The sequence below is a fragment of the Syngnathus scovelli genome, unplaced genomic scaffold, assembly GCF_024217435.2.
Source record: "Syngnathus scovelli strain Florida unplaced genomic scaffold, RoL_Ssco_1.2 HiC_scaffold_241, whole genome shotgun sequence".
Taxonomy (NCBI): Eukaryota; Metazoa; Chordata; class Actinopteri; order Syngnathiformes; family Syngnathidae; genus Syngnathus; species Syngnathus scovelli.
The window spans coordinates 21,957-30,000 of NW_026061335.1; positions in this window are offsets into that span (position 1 = coordinate 21,957).

The following is an 8,044-nucleotide window of genomic DNA, read 5'->3' on the forward strand; positions in this document are numbered from 1 at the left end:
GCTCGTTCGGGCCGACCGGAGGAACCAGCCGGGTCGGACACCTTACGGCGCAACAGCCGTTGGCACTTTGAAAATATTCGTCAAAATGTTCCTGACCTCCAGGGGAAGAGGCCGAATTTTCGCTCGTTCGGGCCGACCGGAGGAACCAGCCGGGTCGGACACGTTACGGCGCAACAGCCGTTCGCACTTAGAAAATATTCGCCAAAGTCGTCCGGACCTCCAGGGGAAGAGGCCGAATTTTCGCTCGTTCGGGCCGACCGGAGGAACCAGCCGGGTCGGACACGTTACGGCGGAACAGCCGTTGGCACTTAGAAAATATTCGTTAAACTTCACAGGACCTCCAGGGGAAGAGGCCGAATTTTCGCTCGTTCGGGCCGACCGGAGGAACCAGCCGGGTCGGACACTTTACGGCGGAACAGCCGTTGGCACTTTGAAAATATTCGCCAAAATGTTCCGGACCTCCAGGGGAAGAGGCCGAATTTTCGCTCGTTCGGGCCGACATGGAGAACCAGCCGAGGCGGACACTTTACGGCGGTTGAGCCGTTGGCACTTAGAAATTATTCAGACTTCCATCAAACACACATCGGCCTTTTGCCGTCACTGCCCGGGATGGGCACCGTGGTAGCTCGGACAGTTCGTGTGACAGCTTCCGCTGGCACTTAGAAAATTTTTAAAATGAAAATAAACAGTTCTGCACATACGTGCCGACTATATTTTGCGAAAGGGGGGTAAAGTGATGAGTACACTAACTGGGGGGACCAAGTACATAAAGCCTACCCCTGGTACCTCAGAGAGGCCGAATTTTCGAATTCTGAGGCCGAGCTGGGGAACCAGACGAGGCGGACACTTTTCCGAGCGAGAGCCGATGGCACTTAGAAAATTTTCGGCTAAGTCGGCAGGACTTCCAGAGCGAGAGGCCGAATATTCGTCATCTGTGGCCGACCGGGGAACCAGCGGAGGCGGATAGGCGGTCACGGAGGTCCCGCCGGCTGGTCCGCGGGCCATTTTGGGTCCCGTAATTTAGCGGTCGCGGTCCGGAATCCACGCCGACCGGGGAACCAGCGGAGGCGGATAGGCGGTCACGGAGGTCCCGCCGGCTGGTCCGCGGGCCAATTTGGGTCCCGTAATTTAGCGGTCGCGGTCCGGAATCCACGCCGACCGGGGAACCAGCGGAGGCGGATAGGCGGTCACGGAGGTCCCGCCGGCTGGTCCGCGGGCCATTTTGGGTCCCGTAATTTAGCGGTCGCGGTCCGGAATCCACGCCGACCGGGGAACCAGCGGAGGCGGATAGGCGGTCACGGAGGTCCCGCCGGCTGGTCCGCGGGCCAATTTGGGTCCCGTAATTTAGCGGTCGCGGCCCGGAATTCGCGCCGGCCGGGGAACCAGCGCGGGCGGATAGGCGGTCACGGAGGTCCCGCCGGCTGGTCCGCGGGGGGAACTGCGCCCTCTGGCGGACACGCCATTGTAAATGAATGGGGTTTGGCACTTAGTGCATTTTTCGCCGAAGCCGACGAGCGCTCCGGGCGAGGAGGCCGGATTCTCGCCATCCGTGGCCGGCCGGGGAACCGGCCAAGGCGGATAGGCGGTCACGGGGGTCCCGCCGGCTGGTCCGCGGGCCAATTGGGGTCCCGTAAGTTAGCGGTCGCGGCCCGGAATCCGCGCCGGCCAGCAGCCACCGGGAGGCGGGTAGGCTGTCACGGAGGTCCCGCCAGCTGGTCCGCGGGCCAATTAGGGTCCCGTAAGTGAGCGGTCGCGGCCCGGAATCCACGCCGGCCAGCAGCCACCGCCAGGCGGGTAGGCTGTCACGGAGGTCCCGCCAGCTGGTCCGCGGGCCATTTAGGGTCCCGTAAGTTAGCGGTCGCGGCCCGGAATGCACGCCGGCCAGCAGCCACCGGCAGGCGGATAGGCGGTCACGGAGGTCCCGCCGGCCGGTCCGCTGGCCAATTACCTCCAGCCGAGCGGATATGAACTTTATTAGCACCTTCTACGAGATGGCGGAGCCTTATTCGACAACCAGCACCTCGGCTTAGCATTTTCCACGGCCCGCTGATCTTCCAGAAGACGTCCAGCCGGTTTCCTCCTCACATTTTAAGCCGGCCGAGGCTTCCGGCACCCCGGCTAAGCTTTCTCCACGGCCCGCTGAGCTTCCGAGGGACCTCCAGCCGGTTCTCCCGGTGCCTCGCGCCTCGCTTTGTGAGCCGGCCGAGGCTTCCAGCACCCCGGCTAAGCTTTCTCCACGGCCCGCTGAGCTTCCAGGGGACCTGCAGCCGGTTCTCCCGGTGCCTCGCGCCTCGCTTTGTGAGCCGGCCGAGGCTTCCAGCACCCCGGCTAAGCTTTCTCCACGGCCCGCTGAGCTTCCGAGGGACCTCCAGCCGGTTCTCCCGGTGCCTCCCGCCTCGCTTTGTGAGCCGGCCGAGGCTTCCAGCACCTCGGCCGAGCGTTTCCCACGGCCCGCTGAGCTTCCAGGGGACCTCCAGCCGGTTCTCCCGGTGCCTCGCGCCTCGCTTTGCGAGCCGGCCGAGGCTTCCAGCACCTCGGCTGAGCGTTTTCGGCGGCCCGTTGCTCTCCCGGAGGTCGCAACGGGGAGTTACCTCCCTCTCGCGGACACGGCGAGTAAATACACCGCCTCTCGCACTTGGCGCACACTCACTCGCATTGCTACGCCTCCCGTGGCACTTTAAGCGGCCGAACGGCGGGAGTAACTGCGACTCTCCTAAGGTAGGCTCACTTGACTATTTATTTATGTATTTATTTATTTTTGACGGTTCGCGGAGGCGATGACGCTCCGCGCGGGTAAACGGCGGGAGTAACTGTGACTCTCTTAAGGTAGGCTCACTTGACATTTATTTATTCATGTATTTATTTATTTTTGACGGTTCGCGGAGGCGATGACGCTCCGCGCGGGTAAACGGCGGGAGTAACTGTGACTCTCTTAAGGTAGGCTCACTTGACATTTATTTTGGCGGTTCGCGGAGGCGACCGGCACCGCCGGGAGGCCGTGCGCGCGCGCGCAGAGCGGCCGAATAACGCTCCGCCGGCCCCGGGTGATTACCGAGAGGCTCCCCGGCCTCGCGGAGCTCCGACGCTCCTCCGCGGGACCTCCGGCGGCCGGCGCGCTCGCGCACCACCCCCCGGCACCGCCGGGAGGCCGTGCGCGCGCGCGCAGAGCGGCCGAATAACGCTCCGCCGGCCCCGGGTGATTACCGAGAGGCTCCCCGGCCTCGCGGAGCTCCGACGCTCCTCCGCGGGACCTCCGGCGGCCGGCGCGCTCGCGCACCACCCCCCGGCACCGCCGGGAGGCCGTGCGCGCGCGCGCAGAGCGGCCGAATAACGCTCCGCCGGCCCCGGGTGATTACCGAGAGGCTCCCCGGCCTCGCGGAGCTCCGACGCTCCTCCGCGGGACCTCCGGCGGCCGGCGCGCTCGCGCACCACCCCCCGGCACCGCCGGGAGGCCGTGCGCGCGCGCGCAGAGCGGCCGAATAACGCTCCGCCGGCCCCGGGTGATTACCGAGAGGCTCCCCGGCCTCGCGGAGCTCCGACGCTCCTCCGCGGGACCTCCGGCGGCCGGCGCGCTCGCGCACCACCCCCCGGCACCGCCGGGAGGCCGTGCGCGCGCGCGCAGAGCGGCCGAATAACGCTCCGCCGGCCCCGGGTGATTACCGAGAGGCTCCCCGGCCTCGCGGAGCTCCGACGCTCCTCCGCGGGACCTCCGGCGGCCGAAAATAGCTCCAAGCCCAGCGGATCGGCTGCTTGGAAGCACCGCGCCGTCCGGCTCCACCTGGTACCTCGCACGGCTCTCATCTCCCCCCCGCACGGACTTCCGAGCGCTCGGGGAGACGCTCGGAAGCTGCCCGTGCCGTCGCGGCGGGGAATTGCCTCCCTCTGGCGGACGCGGCGAGTAAAAACACCACCTCTCGCACTTTGCGCACACTTACTTGCGTGGGTCCGCTTCCGATGACACTTTGAGCGGCCGAACGGCGGGAGTAACTACGACTCTCTTAAGGTAGGCTCACTTGACATTTATTCATGTATTTATTTATTTTTGACGGTTCGCGGAGGCGATGACGCTCCGCGCGGGTAAACGGCGGGAGTAGCTGTGACTCTCTTAAGGTAGCCTGACTCGACGTCTTTTTCAACGGTGGCTGGAGGACCCAGGCGGTTCTCGGGGGTGCGTCGCTCCTCACTTTTGACGCCCGAGGAGGCTCCCGGCACCTCGGCTACGCGTTTTCGGCGGCCCGCTGAGCTTCCAGAAGACCTCCAGCCGGTTCTCCCGGTGCTTTCCTCCTCACGTTTTAAGCCGGCCGAGGCTTCCGGCACCCCGGCTGAGCTTTTTTCCCACGGCCCGCTGAGCTTCCAGGGGACCTCCGGCCGGTTCTCCGCGCGCTTTCCTCCTCACTTTTAAGCCGGCCGAGGCTTCCGGCACCCCGGCCAAGCGTTTCCCACGTCCCGCTGAGCTTCCAGGGGACCTCCGGCCGGTTCTCCGCGCGCCCCCCTCCTAACTCGGCTCCCGGCACCCCGGCTAAGCGATTTGAACGGCCCGCTGATCTCCCGGAGGTCGCAACGGGGAATTGCCTCCCTCTCGCGGACACGGCGCGTAAATGCACCGCCTCTCGCACTTGGCGCACACTCACTCGCATCGCTACGCCTCCCGTGGCACTTTAAGCGACCGGGACCACCGCGAGCGCGGGCGATGACTAAGAGGCTCCCCGGCCGGCCTCGCGGAGCTCCGACGCTCCCCCGCGGGACTTCCGGCGGCCGGCCGGAGCCTCGGCACGGCTGCCGCACTCCCTAATAACACCCCGCGGACCCCCGCGAGCCGAACGCTCGCTGCCGCGGGCGACCCGTGCCAAGGCGGACGCGTGACGGCGCGGGAGCCCTCGGCACTATCTCACGGTCACGTATGTAGTCAAATCGTGTAAAATCACCGTTAGTTTATTCATAATATAGGTAATAATTAAATAAATATTAACATCGCGTATATTATTAATAAACACATGTATGTATTTATTTAATAATTAAATAAATATTAACATCGCGTATAATCATGCGCAATACTTCGTGGCCGACCGGGGAACCGGCGAAGGCGGACGCATCGCGGCGCGAGAGCCGTTGGCACTTTGGAAAAATAAATAAATAAATAAATAAATAAATAAATAATAATTCGCCGACCGGGCTCCGGGGGGAGAGGCCGATTTTTGGCCGTTCGTGGCCGACCGGGGAACCGGCGAAGGCGGACGCATCGCGGCGCGAGAGCCGTTGGCACTTTGGAAAAATAAATAAATAAATAAATAAATAAATAAATAAATAAATAAATAAATAATTCGCCGACCGGGCTCCGGGGCAAGAGGCCGAATTTTCGCTCGTTCGGGCCGACCGGGGAACCGGCGAAGGCGGACGCAGCGCGGCGCGAGAGCCGTTGGCACTTTGAAAAAAAAAAAAAAAAAAAAAATTCGCCCACCGGGCTCCGGGGGAAGAGGCCGGCTTTTCGCCGTTCGCGGCCGACCGGGGAACCGGCGAAAGCGGACGCGCTCTCTAACGAGCCCCGCCGGCCGGAGGAAGTGCGCCCTCTGGCGGACACGCCGTTGTAAATGAATGGGGTTTGGCACTTAGTGCATTTTTCGCCCAAGTCGAAGCGCGCTCCGGGCGAGGAGGCCGGATTCTCGCCACCCGTGGCCGGCCGGGGAACCGGCCAAGGCGGACGCGCTCTCTAACGAGCCCCGCCGGCCGGAGGAAGTGCGCCCTCTGGCGGACACGCCGTTGTAAATGAATGGGGTTTGGCACTTGGTGCATTTTTCGCCCAAGTCGAAGCGCGCTCCGGGCGAGGAGGCCGGATTCTCGCCACCCGTGGCCGGCCGGGGAACCGGCGAAGGCGGATAGGCTTTCACGGAGGATCCGCCGGCTGGTCCGCGGGCCGATTAGGGTCCCGCGAGTGAGCGGTGGCGGTCCGGAATCCAGGCCGGCCAGGAGGCACCGCCAGGCGGATAGGCTTTCACGGAGGAGCCGCCGGCTGGTCCGCGGGCCGTTTAGGGTCCCGCGAGTGAGCGGTGGCGGTCCGGAATCCAGGCCGGCCAGGAGGCACCGCCAGGCGGATAGGCTTTCACGGAGGACCCGCCGGCTGGTCCGCGGGCCGTTTAGGGTCCCGCGAGTGAGCGGTCGCGGTCCGGAATCCAGGCCGGCCAGGAGGCACCGCCAGGCGGATAGGCTTTCACGGAGGACCCGCCGGCTGGTCCGCGGGCCGTTTAGGCTCCCGTAAGTTAGCGGTCGCGGTCCGGAATACAGGCCGTCCAGGAGGCACTGCCAGGCGGATACACTCTCTAACGAGCCCCGCCGGCTGGTCCGCCGGGGGAAGTGCGCCCTCTGGCGGACACGCCGTTGTAAATGAATGGGGTTTGGCACTTAGTGCATTTTTCGACCAGCGGCAACGCAGGCTGACGGGCGGCCGCTTCCACGGGCCGGTACTACTCTACGGAGGCGCTAGCCGCCTCCGGTGGGGGCCGTGTGATCTCGCTGGATGCCCGAGGACCTTCCGCGAGGCCCGGCCGCAGCTTTTACGCGCGCCCGGTCCTATTACCTGGTGGAAGCTGGAGGCCGGGGCTCCGCAGCTCGCCGCCCGGGGACCTTCCGCGAGGCCCGGCCGCAGCTTTTACGCACCACCGCTGCTATTCTCTGGCTCCGGCTTCGTCCCGGAGGGTGCTTGGGGAACGGCGGCGCACACCGCGAACGGCCGGTGGCGGTCGGCTGGTGGCGGTCGGCTGGTGGCTGTCGGCTGGTGGCGGTCGGGGGTGGCGCTTGGGGATGGCGCTTGGGGATGGTGGCTGTCGGCTGGTGGCGGTCGGCTGGTGGCGGTCGGCTGGTGGCGGTCGGCTGGTGGCGGTCGGGGGTGGCGCTTGGGGATGGCGCTTGGGGATGGTGGCTGTCGGCTGGTGGCGGTCGGCTGGTGGCGGTCGGGGGGTGGCGGTCGGGGATGGCGCTTGGGGATGGTGGCTGTCGCCTTGTGGCGGTCGGCTGGTGGCGGTCGCCTTGTGGCGGTCGCCTTGTGGCGGTCGGGGATGGCGCTTGGGGATGGTGGCTGTCGCCTTGTGGCGGTCGGCTGGTGGCGGTCGCCTTGTGGCGGTCGCCTTGTGGCGGTCGGGGATGGCGCTTGGGGATGGTGGCTGTCGCCTTGTGGCGGTCGGCTGGTGGCGGTCGGCTGGTGGCGGTCGGGGGGTGGCGGTCGGGGATGGCGCTTGGGGATGGTGGCTGTCGCCTTGTGGCGGTCGGGGGGTGGCGGTCGGGGATGGCGCTTGGGGATGGTGGCTGTCGCCTTGTGGCGGTCGGCTGGTGGCGGTCGGCTGGTGGCGGTCGGCTGGTGGCGGTCGGGGGGTGGCGGTCGGGGGTGGCGCTTGGGGATGGTGGCTGTCGCCTTGTGGCGGTCGGCTGGTGGCGGTCGCCTTGTGGCGGTCGGGGGGCGGCGGTCGGGGGTGGCGCTTGGGGATGGTGGCTGTCGGCTGGTGGCGGTCGGCTGGTGGCGGTCGGCTGGTGGCGGTCGGCTGGTGGCGGTCGGGGGTGGCGCTTGGGGATGGCGCTTGGGGATGGTGGCTGTCGCCTTGTGGCGGTCGGCTGGTGGCGGTCGCCTTGTGGCGGTCGGGGATGGCGCTTGGGGATGGTGGCTGTCGCCTTGTGGCGGTCGCCTTGTGGCGGTCGCCTTGTGGCGGTCGGGGATGGCGCTTGGGGATGGTGGCTGTCGCCTTGTGGCGGTCGGCGGTGGTGGTTTGGGACCGGCGTCCGGCGCAAAGTGCGTGTTGCGCGGGCCGGAGAAAATTTAGGCCAGGGGCCCGCCGCTGGAGAAATTTTTAGGTACCAGGGGTGGATTTTTTTTGTCACCGCAGGAGGGGGACGTTGCCTCCGTCCGTGTCCGACGGAAAGTGCGTGTTGCGCGGGCCGGAGAAAGTTTAGGCCAGGGGCCCGCCGCTGGAGAAATTTTTAGGTACCAGGGGTGGATTTTTTTTGTCACCGCAGGAGGGGGACGTTGCCTCCGTCGGTGTCCGGCGGAAAGTGCGTGTTG